This window comes from Nansenia antarctica (assembly GCF_963989245.1).
Source record: "Nansenia antarctica genome assembly, chromosome: 6".
Taxonomy (NCBI): domain Eukaryota; kingdom Metazoa; phylum Chordata; class Actinopteri; order Argentiniformes; family Microstomatidae; genus Nansenia; species Nansenia antarctica.
Window position 1 is genome coordinate 14516024 of NC_137676.1, and position 24672 is coordinate 14540695.

At 44.5% G+C, this 24672-nt stretch overlaps 1 pseudogene across 1 annotated transcript in view; it reads left to right on the forward strand.

Moving 5' to 3' along the window:
- Window positions 1-3758: 3758 nt before the first annotated feature.
- The window catches only part of LOC308160311 (filamin-B-like), a 38090-nt pseudogene continuing 17176 nt past the window's right edge, over window positions 3759-24672 (forward strand). Inside the window, exons 1-36 of the transcript in view lie at window positions 3759-4077; window positions 4384-4632; window positions 4813-4910; window positions 5334-5451; window positions 5882-6019; window positions 6311-6437; window positions 6664-6800; window positions 7167-7312; window positions 7864-7977; window positions 8239-8382; window positions 8785-9163; window positions 9458-9569; window positions 9759-9951; window positions 11279-11450; window positions 11569-11692; window positions 11861-11961; window positions 12075-12198; window positions 12639-12688; window positions 13296-14077; window positions 14162-14254; window positions 14339-14440; window positions 14553-14596; window positions 14886-15004; window positions 15168-15317; window positions 16898-17021; window positions 17131-17294; window positions 17372-17495; window positions 17626-17731; window positions 18836-19025; window positions 19397-19644; window positions 19823-19945; window positions 20346-20448; window positions 20584-20724; window positions 20872-21000; window positions 21206-21324; window positions 21410-21515. The product of the transcript in view is annotated as a filamin-B-like (transcript). The remainder of the gene's footprint in view (window positions 4078-4383; window positions 4633-4812; window positions 4911-5333; window positions 5452-5881; window positions 6020-6310; window positions 6438-6663; window positions 6801-7166; window positions 7313-7863; window positions 7978-8238; window positions 8383-8784; window positions 9164-9457; window positions 9570-9758; window positions 9952-11278; window positions 11451-11568; window positions 11693-11860; window positions 11962-12074; window positions 12199-12638; window positions 12689-13295; window positions 14078-14161; window positions 14255-14338; window positions 14441-14552; window positions 14597-14885; window positions 15005-15167; window positions 15318-16897; window positions 17022-17130; window positions 17295-17371; window positions 17496-17625; window positions 17732-18835; window positions 19026-19396; window positions 19645-19822; window positions 19946-20345; window positions 20449-20583; window positions 20725-20871; window positions 21001-21205; window positions 21325-21409; window positions 21516-24672) is intronic.

Consider the following 24672-nt stretch of genomic DNA (forward strand, 5'->3'; position numbering starts at 1 on the left):
CAGGAGCAGCACCAGCAAGACAACACCAAACTGCAGGCCCAGCTGGACCAGGCTGACAGGCGCACCAAGGACCTACAGAGAGAGGTGGGCCCAGAGGAGGACTGGGCATGAGCAGGATGACCTCTCAGGGATCAGTGTTGATAAAGCATTTACTTATCAATCATTTGTGAAAATGATAAGGTTCTTCAGTTCAAGTGGAGTTGGAGTTGGGATTAGGGTTGGGGTTGGATTTTCTTCAATGTATTTTTTAGGGCCTGATATGTATGTATAACTGGTCTGCTGTTCTCTATGCAGTATGAGGAGATCCAGACTGAGCTGGCGGACCTTAAGGAGAAATACATGAGAACCGAGCAGGAAAAGCAGTCGATTGCAGATGAGCTTGAGGAGAGTAAAGTGGACCTGAAGGCGCTGCAAGAGAAAGGAACCAAAGTAAGTACTACCCCATCCAGCCTGACCATACAATACTGCCAGCCGGGAGGGATCAGTATTACATGATCATCTTCAACAAATTCATAATGTACACACACCAAAATATCTATGTTTTCTAAAAGTTTTCTAAACGTTTGAAAAAGGACTTAAAGTACGGTAATGGGTTGGGATAAAACGTACTCACTTAAAACCTGAATTTGGTTCAGCCAGTAATGAGCCATCAACATCTCTAGTGATCGCTCTCACTGTAAACTGGGAGCCTGAGGACTGCTTGTCCTAAAAAGCTACGAGAAGGAGAGATGAAACCCTAATTCATTTTCGTGATGAAACGTGAATCGTGGATTCACAGTAGCATCTTTATCACACCACACCTGCCTCCTCCTTCCCATCCTCTTTCCCCTTGGGTGTTCGTCGTACACCTGCAGGGCGGTAATTAATGTGTAGATTTATGTACAGTATTTATTTACCAATAACATCTGATGAGTTGACCAAATTCCCCTCTACCCAACTCTGTCCCTTTTGAGTTTGATTATTGTGATATCCCTTCCCTCCTGTAGACCTCCCTATTGCTGCCTGTCCAAGCCATAATCATCGGCCTTATCCTGGCATTGCTGTATTGGTGCTTCGGCGCCTTGTGGTAGAAAGGTACACCGTACTCCTGTCCAGTCAACCCGGCCTACATCCATCATCGTCCGTCTCTTTCAGCACACTGCATGCCCCAAATCCAGTCTCTCCTCATTCCCCAGAAATACTCGGGGGGGGGGGGGGGGGGGGGGGGGGGGTCGTCTCCACATGACAGAGCTAACCTTTCGAATCATACAGTGTGCAGCATCTAACATTCTTGCTTGGATCACGGCTATCTAACAAATCTCTCTTTTTAGATGGGCTCTGATTTGACTTTTTCTAATTGAAGATGCCGTTTTTCTTTGTTTCAGTTTTTTTAACCCTCTATCATTGTTTTCTGTGCATTCCACAAGGTTCCATGACAGTGTTGTTTCTGTCACTACCTTGACCAACCAATCAGGGGTTGTTTAGGGACTAGAGCAGCCTACCAGATGGTGCTGATGTCTGTGTTTCTGTTTGTGTCTTTTTGTCAGAGAGGCTGGATCATCTGGGTGCCTGCAGTTGCCTTGGTAGTGGCTGTGACTGCTGCTGTGTTCTCCAGGACCTGAGAGTAACACACACACACAGACACACACACACCACAGACACAATATGAGTATGTACATATGGTCAGACTTCTGCACACTAAACCTCTGAAACCCAACGCCTGCTGTACTTGTTTAATTGTTAAAAATGCTATATTTTAGAAGAGAGAGAAATGCGGGGGAAAATGAATGTCAAATATATGCAAAATTGAAGGGGGAAGTTCAATCTTCCGAAGTTTATCATTGCAGAAGCTCAGCAGAAACAAGCCTTTTGGTTTCTTACATGTTTCACATTAGGACCCAGTAATGAATGTAAAGATACATACCGTACACTCTTACTGTATAAATAATACTGCAGAAAGACTTCCTGATCTGGAGGTCCAACTGCCCTAAACACATCCTGTCGGAGTCATGCCTTGTGCACTTTGTTTTTAGAGTTCTGTTGTTAATGATAGACATGAATAATTGAACTAAATCTTCACATAAATGATATACCTAGTCATTCATGTTGGTTGTAAGCTAGACTTAAAGAAAACTACTACAAAAATGAGCTATGGGATTGTATGGTACGGGATGTTAATGCTTATATTAATCTTGAAGGGGTAGTTATGTTAAGATCTGTGAGTGCATGTGTTTAAGTTCTCTGTGATACATTTTGTCATCAGAATAACTTATTTGTGAAATAGGCTGTTACACAATTCAAACATTGCTTATTCCCATGTGAATAATTGTGCAACATGTATTTTGAAGTGAATAATATAGAAAGTGAAGAAAGTGATAATATAGTTTGAGTTCAAAGTATAACTTTCATGCTCTAAAATGTAAGTGTGACTTCAATTAAACATCTTCAGTGATAATGATTCTCATGTGTGGATACAATGCCTTGTCATACAGCAGTCAACTCCAACTGCTCCAAGTGCTCTATGATAATGTGTATTGTCGTGAAAATATCACAATATAGAATCAAAAAAAGGCAGCCTGCTTCATTTCAAATTGCATAGGAAAAGGTATTTAATTTACTTTTGCAAAAGGAGAACAGTTTACAAGCATGTCAGACAAGCCTGACAGTGAAAGGTCCTCAGGAAAGTTGAGATACCTGGTCACATCTCTTTTTATCCACTTAGATTACAAATCCGCCCACAGTTGAGGTCAAACCAATCACTAACAAGGGGTGTGGTATTGTACTTTGAGGGAGATGAAGAGGGATGAAGGGTATGGGGGAATCTGGCCCTCCCTTCCTTACGGTATAACACAAGGTAAGGAATGATGGCACCAGAGTGAACAATAGCAGGGCAATCACTCTGGTGTGTCTCAACATTGTCCTGAGTTTCTAGGGTCAAAGACAGACTATGGAACACAGAAGGGCAATTGCATATATTCAAATGTATGGCACAGGAAGTAGAGGAGCTGGTTTCATTGTAGCAGTTATTATGTAATCTAACATGCTGTGGTTCTTTGACTCTGCTGGTTGTTCCAAATGATGTCATGGATATCACTTTTGATTATCAAATAAGTGCTCATTGGAGAAACAGAAAAGTACCCTTAACCCTTACATGTTTAAGGGAATCTATTGTTTCTGTATCACACTCACACACACACACCTCAATGCGGTCATGCAATCCATCTCGATGACTCATGCTTACTCGTTCCTATACAGGAACATAAGGACACATGGCTAGGCCATCAAAAGAATACATGTCATAGTAAAAGTCATTTCCTGGTGCACATCATGAATCATGTCAACACAGGCAGGGGGTGAAGTGATGAAGTCAGGGCTGGAAATTAGCCATCCAGCCCCCAGGCGGGGATCAGCTTTACCCCCTGAGGCTCAGGGATAGTCTCACTGACCTCCATCCCATTGAAGTCATCCAAACAAGTTTCTTGTGCAAGTCCCTCTCCATAAAAAGACGCTATGATGATGATGATGATGATGATGATGATGATGATGATGATGACATTGCATAGATATGTCAGCAGGACTGCTCTCCCTGTGTGTATTGTACTCCTTGGTGGTGTTAACGGTTTCCCTCCCCTCTAGAAGAAACACATGAACTCTGTGAGGTTATGGGTTCTCATATTCCACGCCTCGCCCTTCTTTAAAAGCTCCCTAGCACTACACGGGACCTGCAGATCCGATTTTAAACAACCAAGGCAGGGGAGGCAAGTAGCAGCTAGTGCAAAATGTCTTCCATTGAGAGGCAGGTCTCTCTGGCTGGACAATGTTGTAACCTGTCGGACGATGTACCGTGGAAGAAGATCCAGAAGAACACCTTCACACAGTGGTGCAATGAGCACCTGAGGTGTGTGAACACGGTTATAGATGACCTCCAGTTTGACCTGAAGGATGGTCTGACCCTCATCGCCCTGCTGGAGGTCCTGAGCCAGAAGAAGATGTTCAGGAAATACCACACACGGCCCGCCTTCAGACAGATGAGGCTAGATAACGTGTCAGTGGCACTGGAGTTCCTGGAGCAGGAGAACATCAAGCTGGTGTCTATAGGTGAGAGAGGTAATGTTATTTTTTTTTGTGATCAACATATCTGGTGAGTTTTGTTTTTCCAAACAAAAACCCTGCATCACTACACTTATGTTACATCAACAGCGGATTGTCATCCAAATGTAATCCGTAACGTTGTCATAACTTAATTTTAAACACCCTGTGGAGACTGTCTCAGAGATAAATCTTATGAAGTAATGTGAGACTTCCCCATATCTTGTGAACATTTATGGTTGGATTTAAGTCATTATAACATTTTCCAAAGCACATAGAATAAGTGCATTCATTCAAGTGCTGTCTCCCTCACAGACAGTAAGGCCATAGTGGATGGGAACATGAAGCTGATTCTAGGGTTGGTGTGGACCCTGATCCTGCATTACTCTATCTCCTCTCCTTTGCTGGAGGAAGGGGGCCAGGATAAGGCTAAGAAACAGACCCCTGAACTCAGGCTGCTAGGCTGGATCCAGGACAAAGTGCCCAAGCTGCCCATCACCAACTTCAGCCAGGACTGGCAAAATGGCAAGGCACTGGGAGCACTGGTGGATGGACTGGCCCCAGGTGAACTACTGAGATTATAGGAGATAGGAGACCATCTATCACACTCATACTAAGTGAGACACGTTTCAGGCTTGGTTGGGATATACCTGCCATTTGCTACTGTATATAGGCTTACAGTGGCTGATCTTTAATTTCCTTCACTGTATGTGTCTCTCATGGCTTCTGCCTGTCTGCCGGTAGGCCTGTGCCCTGACTGGGAGAGCTGGGATGAAATTCACCGTGTGGACAATGCCAGAGAAGCCATGCACCAGGCTGATGAGTGGCTGGGAGTGCCACAGGTGACATACTGGCTAGACAAGTCAATCAATCTTTAAAAGCCAAAACCCAAAATCATGTCAATCAAACAATCAATCAATCAATCACTGTTTGTAATTAGAGACAACACATGCACACCTCTATGGAGAACAGAGCTCTGGGTACAGAGGGATCGAATGAACAACCTACTGATTGCTGGACAGCCTCATTAACCTCTAGGCTACCTTCCGCTTTCTTACCCCTAGAGGGAAATGTGGTTTGAAAACAGGAACTCATTTGCAGAACAAAACAGGGTAGAATGATATTTACGTTATTTTGGTTGCGATGGCGATCTGTGTCGCCACGTCCCTGCCCTAGAGAAAGGAGAGTGGCAGGTCTGTAGGGGATGAGGCCTGCCACAAATGCCACATTGTGTCATTGCGTCACATGGACTATTTTGTGCTCAGGTCATTGCCCCAGAGGAGATTATTGACCCTTGGGTGGACGAGCAGTCCATCATGACCTACCTGTCTATGTTCCCCAAAGCTCAACTGAAGCCTGGAGCCCCCCTCAAGCCTAAATCAGGTGTGTCTCTGCTTTTAATGTAATATAACATGGTGTGGTTCTTTGACTTGACGCTGGTTGGTCCTTGATGATGTCATGGACTTACACTTTTGAGTATCAAAAAAGTGCTCATAGGAGAAACAGTCAACTCTGTTAACTCTTACGTGGGTACTTTTAACCCTTCAACCCTAATCAGGGTTGTTTCTGCTTTGACTCTCTATTGTAAACACAAAGTGAAACAAAATCATATCAACTGTATCCTTTTTTTGGTCAAGTCACCGCAGTGAGATATTGCTTGATTACATCTGTCTAACTGTCTCCAACAGCCACCGGTTGAAGCCATTTTTGCCCTAGGAGTTGCCTAATAGGCAGGCTGGCACTGTCTATCTATCTATGTTTTTACACTCCAAAGATAGGGTCCTAGTCCTTATTTGGACATTGTATGTTTCAGTAACCAAGCCGAAGGCGTCCAGGGCCAGTGGTCGTGGGCTGCAGCCTAAGGGTGTGAGGGTTGGGCAGGTGGCTGACTTTAAGGTGGACACCAGTAACGCTGGACCTGGGGATCTGGAGGTGCATGTTAAAGGACCTGGTGAGTGATGATTAATACTCTCTTCTTCTCTCTATAAATTCTCTCTCAGTTTACCTACTGGCCTCATCTCACTCATGTACTGTACATTACCTGTTGCGGCTGAGCATGTTGTCCTACTACTTTTAAACATGCAGTGATTGTTTAAGTGGGTATTAGTTTATGTTGCAGCCTGCAATTCATTCTCTCTGCTGAAAGGCATTGGATATGCTGTTTTTTTGTGTGTGAACATCCCTACGGTGAATTAAGGATAATGCTAAATCACTATTATGTTTGTGTATTTTGGGGGGGCAGATGGCTTCGATGTACCTGTCAAAGAGAGAGAGGCCATTGGTGATATACATGACTTTCAGTATCACCCAAACACTGTTGGCAACCATACAGTGGATGTCACATGGGCGGGGAAGCACATTGTCAAGAGGTGAGCACTCTGTGTAATGTAACAGGGAGAGAGATCAGAGAAAGAAACAACAATAATGTCTCGAGAGAGAGAGAGAGAAAGCAGAGAGGGAGAGTTACTGTGAAGTACAGACTTGGTCCATGATTCATACATTTGATGTATGAATCAATGAATGTGGTACAGTAAAACTGTAGGCGCCATTTGTGCTTTGAGCCCTTTCAGCTCAGCTTCTCTCTGTATCTGGCAGTCCGTTTGAGGTCGGGGTCAGTATGAGAGCGGGCCCCCAGATGGTCCGGGCGTGGGGCCCTGGACTGCAAGGAGGCATGGTGGGAAGGTCAGCTGACTTTGTGGTGGAATCGACCAGTGCTGACGCAGGGATGTTGGGTAAGTTTGATTGGCTGTTTGATAGTGAGATCACATACAAACTGAAGGAGAGAGTTTTTTGGATGTTATGTTAGTAACATTACGTTTGTTTTGATGGTAGAAATAGATGAATGAAAACAAGCTTCAGACATGTACGCACAACTCTGTTCACATAGGGCACAGTGGCATGGGAGTTTTTCTTTTTTCTTTTATATTTTTCAAATTTTTATATAGTTTTTTTCCTTAGGTTACTTTTGGGGGTCTATGGTTTGTATTAGTATTGTATTGTTTGTGTTGTTTTTGTTATGATGCACTTTGTGACATTTGTCTATGTAAAAACTGCTACACAAATACATTTGATTGATCGAAAATTGGATTGATTCACAGGCTTTGCCATCGAGGGTCCCTCTCAGGCCAGGGTTGAGTGTGACGACCAGGGTGATGGATGGTGTGATGTGAGGCTCTGGCCCACAGAAGCAGGGGAATACGCTGTGCATGTGACGTGTGACGAGGAGGAGATTGAGGACAGCCCCTTCATGTCCTACATCATCCCCAATAAGAAGAAATGCCACCCACACAAGGCAAGCACCTCCCTCGGCAGCGTAGCCGTGTCAGTTTGTTCTGCTCTAGTTTGTATCTGGGTCATCTGTGTTTGTCCAGCGATGCAGAAGTCTTTAGCGCTTTAGGCTGATTTGGATTTTATTATGCAGTATTGTAGATCCGAATCCGAATCCGAATTTATTTTATTACATCCAACGTACAGGTACACAAGAGTACAATTCTTTGGCTTAGGTTCTTTGGCATTGGCATTGCAGCAAGATACAAAATCAACAAAAATAGAATAAAGTCAAGTAAAATAAGTCAAGTATTATAATAGTTAAATAGTTGTACATACTATGTATTTACACAGCCCCAATTCAAAACTATTATTTTCTCTCTGGATATTGAGTTTAGACCTGCATACATGCATATGAGCCATTTCATGAATTAGAAGTAAACTTCATAACCTCACATTTACAGAAAACGGTTAATATATGACACATTTCAAATGGTTTGAGATCAGTGTGTATTCTGATGTTTTCAGGTGAAGGTGTTTGGACCAGGCGTGAGTCAGAATGCCTGTGTTGTGAACAACACAACAGAGTTCACAGTGGATACCGGTGATGCTGGTGATGGATTATTGGGCATCCTTGCTCAAGTAAGAGACACTGAAGCATACAGCAGGAATACTGCATAGATAGGCCTCTGAACAGGGCCTCATTCTACAAATGATATGATCCACTTTACCCCAGGAACTGTTATAAGTTGTAATATCATACCACAATATAGTACTTAGGTGTTATTAGGTGCCAGTATTATTACAATAGTATACAGCTTATGTACTGTAAAGAAAAAACACCGAAAGATGTATACTAAAATATACTTAAATATACGTATATCCTTCCTCAAATTCCCATAGAGTATTGATGGCGACCCTGTCATCGTGGAAGTGATTCGTACAGAGACTGGTCTCTACACCTGCTACTACACACCAACCGTCCTGGGAACACTCACCATCTCTGTCACCTGGGGAGGACTCAGTGTCCCTGGCAGTCCTTACAGAGTAAGTCCTCTTACAGTTTGACGTCTATTTTTTCATTCTTAAATGCCATTCAGCTTTTATCCAAAGCGACTTATATTGCAGTGAGTGAATACATTTCTCTGTATATATGGTCCCAGCGGGAATTGACCCTCCAACCAAACATTGTCAGCGCCATGCTCTACCAACTGAGCCACAGGGGACCATTTACAAGGATGATAGAATAGAAAATAGCAGAGTAGAATAGAACACTGAAATGCTCAAACACATTTAGTAACAAGATAATTTTTTTAATTTAAGAGATGATAATTGTCCTTCAATAAGAATAAATGGAACATGAACCATACCGTACTACACATACTGTATATAAAATATTTTTAGAGTCTTGCCTTTCTTTTTGTGTAAAACGTTTTTGTTTTGTTTTAGGTGACCCCTTGCAGAGTCAGAGTTGACAGTGACATCCAGAGGCCTCTAGACCCTTCCAAGGTGGTGGTGTCGGGGCCAGGGCTGAGGAAGGGTAAGGTCGGGGAGCCGTGTGTTGTGAATATAGACTGTGCCTTGGCTGGGCTGAGGGAGTTGTCTGCAGAAGCAGTGTCTCACTTGGGCACCAGGGCCAAGACCACGGTGAGGGAAAACTAAGATGGCACCTATACAGTGGTCTACGTGCCCCTCACCTCTGGGGTATAGACTCTCCGGCTGAAGTACAGAGGGGAAATAGTAGCCAACTTCCCCTCTGAGGTGGTGGTGGATCCAGCTGGTTACACCAGCCAGGTGAAAGTGCGTGGGACTGGAGCTGCCCGAGAAGGTGGAGTAAACTTGTTTTTCTTGTTGAGTCAAGTCTCGTTTATCTGTCATTACTTTTGAATACATGTATACAATGCAATGGAATGCCTGAGGCAGAGAGCAGCTCTACAACATCAATCAACATCAACAATAGAATGTAAAAAGGATAATAGCTAAAATCAACAGCAATAACATGAAATACAGTAAAACATAAGTGTGAGTTCTCGTAGCAGCAGTAAAGGGAGTATACTCAGTAGGTTATCCACCGGAGGCAATGTTGTCTTTATGATGTACTGAATAACGTATCCTCAAACAGGAGATGTGACTAGTTTTGAGGGAGAATATGACCCAGCCAGAGTCTTTGCCAATGGCATAGGACTCCTTCAGGGCCTGACAGGGCAGTGCAACCGCTTTATTATTACAACCAGGTGAGACAGCCTCGTGTTAGGGGTTACAATACCTCACAATACAATTACATTACCTTATTTTCACGGTTTCTTATTTCTCTGACTCCTTTGTTACAACTACTCTGAAAAGCCTAGATTGGGGACAGTTATATGATAAGCACAGTAGTTTAAGACTGTTCTGTCCTAAAAACTCTTCTGTCTTATTCACAGGGGTGCTGGAGCAGGAGGTTTGGCCATTACTGTGGAAGGCCCTTCAGATGCTACGGTTTCCTGCACAGAGAATCAAGATGGCTGCTATGATGTACGGTATATGCCCAGTGTCGCAGGGCTCTATGACATCACCATCACCTATGGAGGAGAGCACATTCTAGGCAAGCCTCCATTAACTGGGAATATGCTAGTGGTTTGTGTTTACATTTATATTTGAATCATTTAGCAGACGCTTTTATCCAAAGTGACTTATAATTATAGATTACAGAGACAGTCTCCCTGGAGTAATTGGGCCATACTCAAGGGCATATTACTGATGGTGTTCCCAGATGGGATTTAAACTCATGACCTTTTGATCACCCTTTGATGCCCTTTCTGTGTTCTTCCAATAAACTTCAGGAGAATTCATAATACAAATTAGATCGATAAATGTTTAGAATGTTATATTTGGTGGTGATATTTTCAGACAATTATCACATTTTGTTTGCATTCATCAATCAGGAAGCCCTTTCAACGTACCTGTGAAGGATGCCTGTGATGCCAGGGAGGTTAAAGTATCTGCTCCAGGCTTGGAGTCAGGAGTTTGTGCTCAGATACCTCAGACTTTCACCATTGACTGTAGTAAGACAGGAGAGGCCCCAGAGTCTGTGGCTGTTATGACACCTAGTGGTGAGTTAAAATAATGTCATGATTATTTATCTCTTATCTCTCCACAAATCAAGTTTTCCACAAATGAATACATAATTATTTTCTCATTCGACTGACCAGGTAAGATGGAGCTTGCGGAAGTGACAAACAATGCTGATGGAACATACTCAGTGGTCTACTCTCCTTCTATGGAGGGCGCTCATTCCCTGGTGGTCAAATATGCATCCGAGGAGGTATTTTCCAGGTAACACATCTGCGGAATCTTTTGACATATCAGGTATCAGCCTATTATAAGCATGAACTTGAACTTCATTCAACTTCAATGTTTCATTTCTTTCGATTGTATTCATTGCAGTCCAATACAGTTCCAAGTGCTTCCAACTCATTAAGCCAACCGGTTGAAGGTGTCTGGTCTAAGCTTGGAGTCAGACGTCTGTGCCAAAGTCCCTCAGACCTTCACCATTGACTGTAGTAAGAAAGGAGAGGCTCCAGAGTCTGTGGCTGTTATGACACCAAGTGGTAGGTATATGGATTTTTGGGCCGAAGATATCTGCTTGGTTTTATAACAGTGGATGGAATTATTGAATATATATTGTTTAACCAGGTAAGATGGAGCTTGCGCAGGTGACAGACAATGGTGATGGGACATACTCCGTGGCCTACTCTCCTTCTATGGAGGGGCCTCACTCTTTGGTGGTGAAATATACTGATGAAGATGGGTTTTACAGGTACGAAAGCTTTGTAAGCTACTGTAGAATATACATGCTCACTCAAAGATCAGTTCCATATGCATTTTGTTTTCAGGTAGTCTTGTTTTAGGAGCACAGTCTGAATTTCTTATTCATGTTCCATCATGTTCCATTATGTTGTAGTCCCTTCAACTTCAAGTACGTGAAACGAAACCCACTAATGAAGCCAACAAGTTGAACGTTTCTACTCCAGGCTTGGAGTCAGGAGTTTGTGCTCAGATACCTCAGACTTTCACCATTGACTGTCGTAAGACAGGAGAAGCCCCCGAGTCTGTGGCTGTTATGACACCTAGTGGTGAGTAATTATGGCTTTTAAGCCAATTAATGAATGTCCATTGAATTCTTGATTTTCTACCATATCTTTCCTATTTTGAGTGGAGATTACTTCTCCAATGTGTTGTTAATCTAACCAGGTAAGATGGAGCTTGTAGAGGTGATAGACAATGAGGACGGGACATACTCAGTGGCCTACTCTCCCTCCATAGAGGGTTCTCACTCTTTGGTTGTCAAATATGCTGATGAAGATGATTTTGGCAGGTAAATGTATATACAGTATTTTAAGGGCTTCAAAAATACATTATATACCATAAATCTGGAGTGTTTGGTTGATCACCTCTTGACAGAGATTTTTGATTTTTGATAGTCCCATCCAATTCCAAGTGCTGCCCACTAATGAAGGCAACAAGTTGACGGTCTCTGGACCAGGCTTGGAGTCAGGAGTTTGTGCTCAGACACCCAGACCTTCACCATTGACTGTAGTAAGACAGGAGAAGCGCCAGAGTCTGTGGCTGTTATGACACCTAATGGTAAGTAATGAGTATATATATTTCAGATGATTTCTTGCAAACTGGGAAGGTAACATGTAAAGCTTTACATTTTGCCATTTTTTAATGCTGTGTTGTACATGACATATACCCAGGTAAGATGGAGCTTGTAGAGGTGATAGACAATGGTGATGGCACATACTCAGTGGCCTACTCTCCTTCTATAGAGGGGGCTCATTCCCTGATGGTCAAATATGCAAATGAAGATGAGTTTTGCAGGTAAAGTCTTTAGTCAGCATTTTAAAAAGGCTAGTTAGTTTGCCATTTTTGTTTGGTAGTTTGAATTCACACTGACTTGATTGACTGGCATACCATTTCTTCTCTATGCCTTTTTCAGTCCATTCCAATTCCAAGTGTTGTCAACTGATTACAGCAGAAAGTTGGGAGTACCTGCTCCAGAGTCTGTGGCGGTTATGACCCAGAGTGGTAAGTATATGATTTTGAGCTGACGTATAAAGCAGATAGAGCTTGCTGTTTTCCTGATCACATCAGCTAACCTCAAGCGAACTCTTTTGTTGATATCTTGTAAAACCTGCATACTGTAGTTTCACATACTTATAATCAGGCTTTTCATGTCATATCCAGGTAAGATGGAGCTTGTAGAGGTAGCAGATATGGGGGATGGGACATACTCAGTGGCCTACTCTCCCTCCCTGCAGGGTGCTCACTCTGTCATGGTTAAATATGCTGATGGAGATGAGTTTTGCAGGTAAGAACTCAAAGGGTATTGGGAAATACCATTTCTTCCCTTACAATAACCACACACCTGTACTGTATATGTTTCTATGGTGACATGCATATTCACTGTATTCCAGTCTCTCTAACTTTGAAGTTGTGGGGAACATGGCGCGTTCCGACCTGCAGGGGGAGCCACAGGACGGTTGGTGAAGGGGATGGGGGCGTAATTGGCACCGGCTGATGCCAATTAGGTCCTCATCAAAGCGCCCTCTTAATGTGTTGCTTTGTTTCCCCCGGGAGTTCAGTCAGGTGGAGGAGAGAGACAGTGAAGGAGACCGGAGAGGAGAAGGAGAACGGGCGAGAGAGAGTCTGGGAGAGAGAGTGGCGAAAAGCCCTGCGAGCCAGCCGCGACCGAAAGGGTCGGGCGAGAGAGGCGAGTGCACGGCGAAGAACTCCCCTGAGCGAGGCTCAGCTTAAGAGACATTGACCAAGCCCAGTGTGTGTGAAATAAACTGGGCTCCGCCCGTTCTTATACCCGCCAGTACTGTTGTCCGTCTCCCTCTGTGCACGAACCTGCTACAGTGGCGCCCGACGTGAGGCACAGAGGAGAGGCGGACCCAACACCCAATAACGGACAGGCGGGGGCATGGAGTCGCCCCTAGGACATGTACTCGCCCACCTGGCACAGCTGCAAGAGCAGCAGGCGGCAATGGCGCGGGTCAGCCATGACGCTCTGATGGACATGGCCCGCGCCCAGGCCGAGGACCAGGCGGACCTCCGGGCCATCATCCGCGGCCGGGAGGGGAACGGGGACTACGGTGTGGCAGGCGGTGGGACCCGAGTCCGGATGCAGCGGATGACGGAGGGGGACGACCCGGAGGCTTACCTCGAGACGTTCGAGGGGGTGGCCCGGAGCAGCGGGTGGCCAGAGGACGAGTGGGCCTACCAGCTCCGGCCCCTGCTGATCGGGGAGGCGCAGCTCGCGCTGGCTAGTCTCCCGGCGGCCAGCCAGGCCGACTACCCGACAGTGGTCAGGGCCATCCGGGACCGGCTCGGGCTGAGCCCGGAAGAGCACCGGCGCCGGTTCCGTGCCCTGACCCTGGAGGCCGTCGGGAGGCCGTTTCTGTACGGCCAGCGGGTGCTGGACCAGGCGCGGCGGTGGCTGCAGCCCGAGGAGAGATCGGCGGCGGAGGTGGTGGAGCAGGTCGCCCTGGAGAGGTTCGTGGGGGGCCTGCCGGCGCGGACCGCTGCCTGGGTAGCCTACCACCGGCCCGCCAACCTCACCACCGCCATCGGGCTGGCCGAGAACCACCTGCCCTCTCCAGACCTGGGGGTGGCGGGACCCGCCGCGGTCCCGGTCCCAGCTCCCCGCCGCCAGGGGGGGGGGGGCTGCCCGGACCGGACCCGTGGCGGGGACACGGCGTGAGAGGCCGATGGCCGCTCCCCGGGGCCGACCCGGAAGGAAGTGAGGCGGTTCCTGGGACTGGCGGGCTATTACCGGCAGTTCGTGCCGGGGTTTTCGGAGCTGGCCAGCCCCCTGACCGACCTCACCCGGAAGGGTGCCCCAGACCCGGTCCAGTGGTCGGAGCCGTGCCAGGTGGCGTTTGAAGGTATTAAAGCTGCTCTCTGTGGTATAACTGTCCTGTATGCTCCCGATTTTAACATCCCTTTTTCCCTGCAGACGGACGCATCGGATAGGGGGCTGGGAGCGGTGCTGACCCAGCAGGTGGAGGGAGCCGACCATCCAGTGCTGTACCTGAGCCGCATCGGAGCGAGAGGGCAGGTACAGCACGGTGGAGAAGGAGTGCCTGGCCATCCGGTGGGCGGTCGGCGCCCTCCGGTACTACCTGCTGGGGCACGCGTTCACCCTCTACTCCGACCATGCTCCCCTCCAGTGGCTCCACCGTATGAAGGACTCTAACGCGAGGATCACACGCTGGTACCTCGCGCTGCAGCCCTTCAATTTTACGGTGGTGCATAGGCCGGGGGCGCAGATGGTCGTGGCCGACTTCCTCTCCCGTTCAGGGGGCGGGGAGTAGGCTGGTGGCCGGGCACGCCCGGCCTTAATCTGGTGGTGGGGGTGTGTGGGGAACATGGCGCGTTCCGACCTGCAGGGGGAGCCACAGGACGGTTGGTGAAGGGGATGGGGGCGTAATTGGCACCGGCTTATGCCAATTAGGTCCTCATCAAAGCGCCCTCTTAATGTGTTGCTTTGTTTCCCCCGGGAGTTCAGTCAGGTGGAGGAGAGAGACGGTGAAGGAGACCGGAGAGGAGAAGGAGAACGGGCGAGAGAGAGTCTGGGAGAGAGAGTGGCGAAAAGCCCTGCGAGCCAGCCGCGACCGAAAGGGTCGGGCGAGAGAGGCGAGTGCACGGCGAAGAACTCCCCTGAGCGAGGCTCAGTTTAAGAGACATTGACCAAGCCCAGTGTGTGTGAAATAAACTGGGCTCCGCCCGTTCTTATACCCGCCAGTACTGTTGTCCGTCTCCCTCTGTGCACGAACCTGCTACAGAAGTGCTGCCCACTAATGAAGCCAAGAAGTTGAAGGTCTCTGCTCCAGGCTTGGAGTCAGGAGTTTGTGCTCAGATACCTCAGACCTTCACCATTGACTGTAGTAAGACAGGAGAGGCCCCAGAGTCTGTGGCTGTTATGACACCAATGGGTGGGTGTATTGCTATTATTAACCTCTAATGATTTCTCATAAAGCTGCACATTTTCATATTGTATGCATATGTATTTGTTTATAGATCTAATTTCATATAACCAGGTAAGATGGAGGTTGTGGAGGTGACAGACAATGAGGATGGGACATACTCAGTGGCCTACTCCCCTTCCATGCATGGTGCTCACTCTGTCATAGTTAAGTATGCTGATGAAGATACGTTTTGCAGGTATTGACCCCAATGTTCAAAACATAAAATGTGAATGAATTGTCATGAATTGGAAATAACATTTTTGGAAACATCCCTGATACTACGAACACTTTGCCCGGCTGCCCTCGAAAAGGCGGTACAGGACCATGGCCGCAAGGACAAACAGACTGAAGCACAGCTTCTACCCCAGGGCCAGCCAGGCCCTGAACACAGCAAAGACCTAGGTTCTGGGCCCTGGACAGTCTGGACGGATTGATGGCAGCTGCTGGATTGAAAAAATCAGGTGTAGTGCTGAGGCACAAATATGTACATTTCAAGCCTGCAAACTGCGACACTTTTAATGAATGTGCAATAACACTATGTGCAATATGACAACCCTAGTCGTCTATCTGTACAGTATAGTATAGTGGATAGTGTACATAGCCTTTATTTATGTAAACCAGCTCCTTTCCCTTCTTGTTTTTTTAGTTTCTTGTTTTTTTAGTTTTTTTAGTTTTTTTTTCTTTCCTAGCACCAGGGGAGCCACCCCTCCCAAATTTCGTTGTTTGGTACCTGTACTGTAGCAATGACAATAAAGACCATTCATTCATTCATTCATACTAACTACCATGTGCTTTTCTCTATGCACATATTCACTATATTCCAGTCTCTCCAGCTTCCAAGTGTTACTCAGTGATGAAAACAAGTGTCTTACTCCCCTTCTATGGAGGGGTCTCACTCTTTAATAGTGAAATATGCAGATGAAGATGAGGTTTGCCGGTACAGTAAAACACTTCTCCATGTTGTCTTGTTTGTGAGGTGGAGACCTGGATTATTATGTCATTCTGTGGTCAGGTCAGTAGTATATACACTGGCCTTTTCTTTGATCTCACATTTGATTGATCTTTTACGACAGCTGCTCAACAAACAGGCCCTTAGAGCAAAAACATGTATTACCTCATTTAGACATCAAAGATCAAGGGTCATAAAAGATCAATCAAATGTGAGATCAAAGAAAAGGACAGTGTATATACTACTCAGGTCCGTGTTAGATACTCTGCCATGTTTTAACCTCAATTGTGTTATTTTGTTTCAGCCCGTTTAGTTTCCAAGTGTTACCAACAAATGACAGTAACCAGATGAAAGTATCTCGACCAGGCTTTGAGTCAGGAGCTTGTGCCAAAATAGACCTCAGACCTTGACCATTGACTGTAGTAAGACTGGAGAGGCCCCAGAGTCTGTAGCTGTTATGACACCAATGGGTGGGTGTATGTTTTCTGCAATTATCAACTGACATAGATTCATTGTTTGTGTCTTTCATAATCCTGCCCAGTTCATTCATTCTCCTTCATTTTTGTTGTTGGGTTTCACCATGTTTTTATATTTGTAGGTAAGATAGAAGTTGTGAAGGTGAAAAACAACAGTGATGGGACATACTCATTAACCTACTCCCCTTCCATGGAGGGAGGCCATTCCGTGGTGGTAAAATATGCTGATGCAGATGAGTTCTGCAGGTAGGTAAGACATTTTAAGGGGGGTTCAAGAGCACATGTTCTGTTATAAATCTGGAATTTGGTGGTTAGTTCACTTTGTCTTTCATCTTCTATGTTGAACGTTTGACAGTCCAATACAGTTCCAAGTGCTGCCCACTAATGATGCCAACAAGTTGAAGGTCTTTGGACCAGGCTTGGAGTCAGGAGTCTGTGCCAAAGTCCCTCAGACCTTCTCCATTGACTGTAGTAAGACTGGAGAGGCTCCAGCGTCTGTTGCTCTGCTGATGTTGAACGGTGAGTGGTTCTGCTTATGAATCATTCTGTGGCTATGGACTTTGTGGATACATTTATTTTTGCTTATATCTTTTTAGGGAAGATGGAGCTTGCGGAGGTGATAGACAACGGGGATGGGACATACTCAGTGGCCTACTCCCCCTCCATGCAGGGTTCTCACTCTTTGATGATCAAATATGCAAATGAAGATGAGTTTTGTAGGTAAGATATTGGAGATCTTTCAGAGGAATATTTGATTAAATTTACATTTCAGAGATATTGTTTTTGCATCCATTTTAATATTTAAATTTGTGACCAGTGCCTTCCATGTGCTGTCCTCTCATGATGCCAGTACAGTTTGTGCCAGTGGACCAGGCCTGATGCCTAGTCTACCTGCCAGCCTGCCGGCACAATTCACCATCGTAGCCACAGGAGCAGGGGAGGGTCAATTATCAGCAGTGATGTGAATAACGGTGTTAAAATAAACGGTGTTACTAACGGCGTTACTTTTTTCAGTAACGGGCAATCTAATTAATTACTATTTCCATCGTTATAACGCCGTTACCGTTACCGGTAATTCAATGGGGCGCGTTACTAGTTACTACTGAAGCTTCTCATTGTCATCCGACCTAAGTCACAGCTGCAACGGTGTTTTTTGTTTGTTTGTTGGGGAGGGGAGGGGCGAGACAACCGCTTAAGTGATCATGATTGGCTATGGTAGAGAACATTTCATGGTAAGCTAACCATAAGCCAACCATAGTTCAGTGTCAACACTTCATATTGGCTAGGATGGTTAGATGACTGGGTTGGCTGGATGAATGAATGCATGCATGGATGGATGAGTGTTAGGAAGGAGTGTACGGATGGATAGATGAATGAATGAATGAATGTTTAGGAGCTAAAGTTGGATTTGTCCAAGAAATTCATGTCTTATTTTTTCAGTACTACTTTAAAAGCACTTCATATTGTTTAACTGTTTACTTTTGTTGTGTTGAAAATACTTGAAGTTACAGTCTGTCTACCAGTTGTCTGAAGTTGTGTGACAGTTTGATTTATTTAATTTACACTACAAAGATTTAAAAGCACTTCATATTGTTAAATGTTTACTTTAAAAAGTAACGCAATAGTTACTTTCCCTAGTAACTAGTTACTTTTATAATGAAGTAATTCAGTTACTAACTCAGTTACTTTTTGGGATAAGTAACTATAACTAAGTTATGACATGAGGGCAAAAACCTATGTTTCTTTCAACATACGTAGAAATCACATGTTTGACTCTCCCTAATATATAATATATGCCATTGAGCTGACTTACATTGCAGTGAGTGCATGCATGCATTTTTCGGTATATATGTTCCCAGAGGGAATGGATCCCACAACCTAGTGATGTTAGCGCAATGCTCTAGCAACTGAGCCACAGAGGACCACAAAGTTGCACATAGTTAAAGTATAGAATTGAAGAGTCAAACATTCCTCCCCATATCTATGAGATTGTCTTCCTACTTGTTCATCAACATTATATATAATTCATCAACATATTTTTGTTCACTGTTTAATTTCAGGATCCAGAGGGGAGATCAAAAAGACCCAGCATCCATGATAATCAGGATGGGACCCACCTGGTGTCCTATGTCCCTGGCAAAGGGGGCGACTACCAGATTAGGATTCAATATGGTGGTGACGAGATCCCCACTTCACCCTACCATGTCAGGGCCATCACAACTGGGGATGCTGACAAGTGTATAGTTACAGGTATAGTATACTTATAGTATGTATACTATACCTGTATAGTTACAGGTATAGTTATCTGAAGCCGACAATGGATTCTTTATGATCTCTCTTGTACTAAAGAAGTTTTTTTTTTTTTTGTGTAATCCTCAATGACTACAACCCTTCCCATAACCCTCCTCTTCGTTTTGAAAATTCACCCTCCAATTCAAATCTCCACTAGAGTGTCCTTTCACTGGTTCTAAATCAATTGATAAGCTAATAATAAATGGGTAATGGACTGTATAGCCCGACTGGTTTTCAACAGGTTTGAAATAGCTTTACGTTGATTAATTATTAAGCTACCTATTTGCACCCTTTAAATGACCTGGACACCTTGGAACCCCATCTCCCAGGTCCTGGGTTAGGTTCTGTCATCTGTGCTGGGGAGGAGATTTGCTTCGTGGTGAACACACTGTCTGCCGGGCTGGGGAAGGTCTTGTGTTTCGTGCTGACCCCAGATGGGATTGAGGTGGAGGCGGATGTTATTGAGAAGGAGGATGGGACCTTCGTGATCTGCTATACTGCCTCTCAGCCAGGGAACTACATCATATCAGCAGGTTTTGGAGGGGAGATTCTATTCACCAGTCCCTTTCAGATCATGGTGAGAAAGTCATTCATTATTCATATGCATTTCCCCTTTTTTAAATAGCAAAAAACAGTAAGTTATAACATAGGAATATATAACACTGGAAATCTGTTCCTGTGTGTGTCTCTTTAATGAAATTCATCGTGTTCTATTGTGTGTGTTCTATCTCTTGTGTGTGTGTGTGTGTGGCCAGGCACCAGACGATGACTTGGACTCAGGATGTTTTGGGCAGCAGTCCAACTGGAAGATGGAGATGGCCTCCAGAGATGGTATGGAATCTCTTCTCATTGGAGAGGAGGAAAGGTGCGCAGCTTCAGTAAAGCCCCTTTCACTGGCTAATATGAAAAGGAACGGAAGTGGAGACTCCAAATGATGATGGATGGTGGAGCCTCCCACCATCCATCTAGCCCCTTCTACCACAGTACACTGAGTTTTTCTAGATCTTTATTGAAACTCCACTAGACAAAACTGTCATTATCAGTCTCTTAAGGCCAATGCACACGGCCCCGATTTTGGCGCACCGCCGAATTCGATTCCATTGTTTTGAATGAGACAATGCACACGGCGTGCGATGCGATATTATCGCACGACAACATTCGATTCTCCATTCACACCAATTGAAATAATTCAAAGAATTGAGAATCGAATGTTGTTGTGCGATAAAATCGCACGCCGTGTGCATTGGCCTTTACCCTCATTTATCCTTCTCTCTACAGATAGCACATGGCTCTTACATTCCCCTAAGCAGTGTGAACTCCACCGGACTAATGCCGTTTGACATTGTTATGGCCTCTGGCTTGACACAGGAAGAGATCATTGGTGAGAATCTAACCCCTGCGTCTACATTGTTTACCTTCACATTAACATAATTTTGATTTTATTTACCTGACATATGTACTGTACAAGAGCCTATTGTTGTTTTAATCAGTTGCTCTAAAAAAACATTTTCCTCAGGTGAAGTGAGCATGCCGTCAGGGAGTACGGCCCAAGTGGAGGTCATTGACAACAGAGATGGCACGGTCACTCTGTTGTATGATCCTACTGAGGAAGGCCTGCATCAGATGCACATCAGGGTCTACGGCACTGCTGTCTCGGGTAAGACTGTGTGTGAATAAGCTCACAGCCCTCTCAATTTAAGTAACCTTGATTATATAATAGCGTAAATTTAGTAACAACAGTGATTTGAACTTGCAAAGTCATAGGCAAAGAAAATTCCGTTTGTGACCAAAACCTGCATTTCAGAGAGCCCTCTCCAGTTCTATGTGAACAATGCCAGCAACACTGACCAGATGGCACATGGTCCAGGCCTAGTCTATGCCATTGCCAACAAGATTGCAGCCTTCACCATCTTCAACAAAGACTCAGCTCTAGGTAAGAGCTCCCACAGTAGGAAGAGACAGCAAAGAACAACTATATTAGCAAAGAACAACTACACTACACACCAAGCCAATAAATAACATCATTGTGTTTATAATTTGTATGATTCTGATGCTTTAACACATTAACAATAATTAACCTAGTTGCTAGTAAACTAGCCCATTTTAAAAAGATGTTATACCCTTGCTTTGATAACCAGGTGAACTGGACATTGCCCTTCAGGGTCCATCTAAAGCGAAGATTCGCTGCCTGAGCAACAGAGATGGTACCTGCACCGTGACCTACCTGCCCACCGTGCCTGGTGACCACAGCATCCTGGTGTGACCTACCTGCCCACCGTGCCTGGTGACCACAGCATCCTGGTGTGACCTACCTGCCCACCGTGCCTGGTGAGTGACTACAGCATCCTGGTGTGACCTACCTGCCCACCGTGCCTGGTGACTACAGCATCCTGGTGCGACACAACAATGACCACATCACAGGCAGTCCCTTTAGTGCAAGGGTTGCTGGTAAGAAGCCGTATCTGCCATTCAGTGATCCATATTGTTGTGACATTTAGCTTATAATAATAATATTAATAATAATAATAATAATAATAATAATAATAATAAACTGTATTTGTCTAGCACCTTCTTAAAACAACCTTCAAAGTACTTTACAAATAGATAAAACAGATATGCAAATAAAAAACGAAATAGAAATAGAAACAGTAAAACAGACACATTAAAAAGAGCAGCATCAGTGTAATGATGATTTCTGATATTGAAGTATAAAAGCCACGTGGGTGTAGAAGAAAGTTGCTGTTCAATGGAAAGTTGAATCAAGACAATGTATGCAGATCTGGTCTCATACAAGTTGTACACATCAGTATTCAAACATGAACGAGCAATGACTGAGTGCATGTTACCCATCTTTATAGTAGTACCCACAGAGAAGATAGATGACAGCTGTGGGTCGTAAACTCCTTTTAGACTCAGGAGTCTTGTTCTTGGCTCCTGGAAGTCTGGCTCCCAAAAGTATAGCTAGGCTTGTCTACAACTTCTAGAAGCAAGCTAACTTCAGGTACACAGGAGGATTTAGCTGACAAAGAAGAAATACTTTTTTTTACCACATTTTGTTGTGTTATAGAGTGAATTTAAATTAAATTGGATTCAATTAAAAGAATTTGCCACCAATCCACACAAAATACCCCCAGAATGACAAAGTGAAAACACTTTTAATTTATTAAAATGTACATAAGTATTCAATCGACACAAATGACACAATGACACAAATGAGCTAAAATGCGAAACTACCATCAACAAATCACTCAGTCCATCTTAACTCATTGACTGCCAAAGACGCCAATTGGCGTCTTATAGAATAGTAACGTTGACTGCCAAAGACGCCAATTGGCGTCTTATAGAAAAAAGAAAAAAAAATCGCGGGGATCGCGTTATTGACATGTTCTACACCTAGCGAGTGAATTTCAGACTTGGGTGTAATGTATTTCGGTCCCAGATGGGGGCAGTAGTTCGATAAAAGCCTGGAGAAGGAAGTGGCTTGCTGTGGGTTGTAGTAATGGCGAAACGGATCAGGGTACGGAAACGGATCCCCATCTAAACTCAGAAAGGCTGAACATTTTAAAATAAAAGTGGGTAACATTAATATCACAAGAAAAGAGGATATTACATACCTGGGCTCCATCTTAGAGGCAAATCTTTCCGGAGATAAAATGGCAGCAAAAGTAATCAAAAAAGTGAACCATAGAACTAGATTCTTGTACAGGATATCCTCACTTGTCAGTAAAAACACACTGAGGACCCTATCAGGAGCTCTCATTCAATGTCAATTCGACTATACCGTAACATCATGGTACTATAGAACCACAAAGGCCCATAAAACAAGACTCCAGACAGCCCAAAATAAACTGGTTAGGCTTCTGCTAGGCCTCAACCCTAGGACACATCTAACCGCTGCTCATTTTTTGAGCCTTGATTGGCTACGAGTAGTTGACAGAGTGCAGCAGCTTGCACTGGGCCTGGTCTTCAAGATACGCTACACCACAAAGACACCCAAGTACCTGTCAACATACTTCCAAAAAGTGAACAACGTCCACACATACAACACCAGAGGAAGCTCCACGAACCACGTTCAACCGCGTTGCACCACAAACAAGGGGTTAAACTCGTTTGCAAACTATGCAGTAAAAATGTGGAACGCCCTTCCTATAATCTTAAAGGAGTGCAAAACACTGCCCACCTTCAAAACCACTCTCAAAAAACATTTACAGGAGGCTGCAATCCGTAACTGGACCCTCTAAATCAAAAATCAGATTAAAAGACCCGAACTACCCACTGTACATACTTTGTGTTTTGTCCCCCGCCCCCACCTGTGGTGTATGTCCCCACCTGTCCTACCCGCTGTACATACCTTATGTTTTGTTGTATTGTTCTTCCCATGATGGATGTATGTTTATCTTGTAGATAGTAATAGTTATTTGTCTGTATTATCTTGTAGATAGTACTAGTTTTTTTGTCTGTCTTACATGTAACGATGAATTGAGAATCAAGGACCCCAATTGAAATAAGCCAGTGGCTTTCTTGGGTTTTTATCCTGTTAGTTGACCTTGTATGTAATATGTACTTTCATGTACCTACTTCTGCAAATCTTCTAATAAAGTTTTCAATCAATCAATCAAAGGTATGTGCCAAACGCGGCGCGGAGCATTGCAGAAAAAGCTCGTTTTCTCTGTTTATGGGTCAAAATCAGGTGTTTTTGCTGAAACCACCCTATGTTCTACGGCCGATTTCTAAACACTCAAAGAGGCTAGAAACAAACTTTCTTTTTCTGATGAAAGAAGAGAGTCTAAAGTTTTGGTAGATATGTTCAATGTTTATGTAGTCCGAAAAGTCAATATTTGGTGGGTCTTCAAAGTTCAGCGAAAATGCCCCAAAAGTCTGGCAGTGTGGAGCTCTCCGCTCTGAACATGGCTGGCAGTCAAAGTTAATGCAAGGATAATAGTTCATGTAATTTGGGAATTCATATCTTTGTTTTATAGGCTGTCTGATTTTCAATTAATTCAGGTTGTCATTACAAACTGGACAAATGGAGAGGAACAAAACTGCTCATGAATGCGACCCTGAGGCCTGGGGAGACTTTCAGTAGATTTGTTATCATTGCTGTCATGTGTGTATCCATATTCCCTAAACAGTTGTCATTCTAAGTGGCACCCTAGTGCAGATGTTGCATGGCACAAACACCTCTACCCCCATAGTCCTTGGGCCAAACCATTTTTCACTACCAAATTCTGGGCAAATCCTAGATGTGATTTTCTTATTCCTATACATCCCTAGATTATGTTTTGATATGATAGACCTTTTGGATTGGCAGCTTATTAGTAGTTATCACCTCGTAAAGGTACGGAGTGCTTTTTTCAAAACCCGAGTTTTGCCTAGAAAAGTCCCCTGCCATATCTTGCTCCCCTTCGTATGATTCGCGCCTAGCTGTGCTGTGGTTGTGATAGAGACATGAGCCTTTTCATGTTCATTATGCGCCTGAGTCTCCTAAACACGTAGAGACCAACCCCGAGTCGATCAATGATTCCTACGATGAGCTATGGTAACTTTACCGCACCTACCCCCTACCGATGAATGCCTAATTTTTGCGGTTTTCCGGAGGTATTGT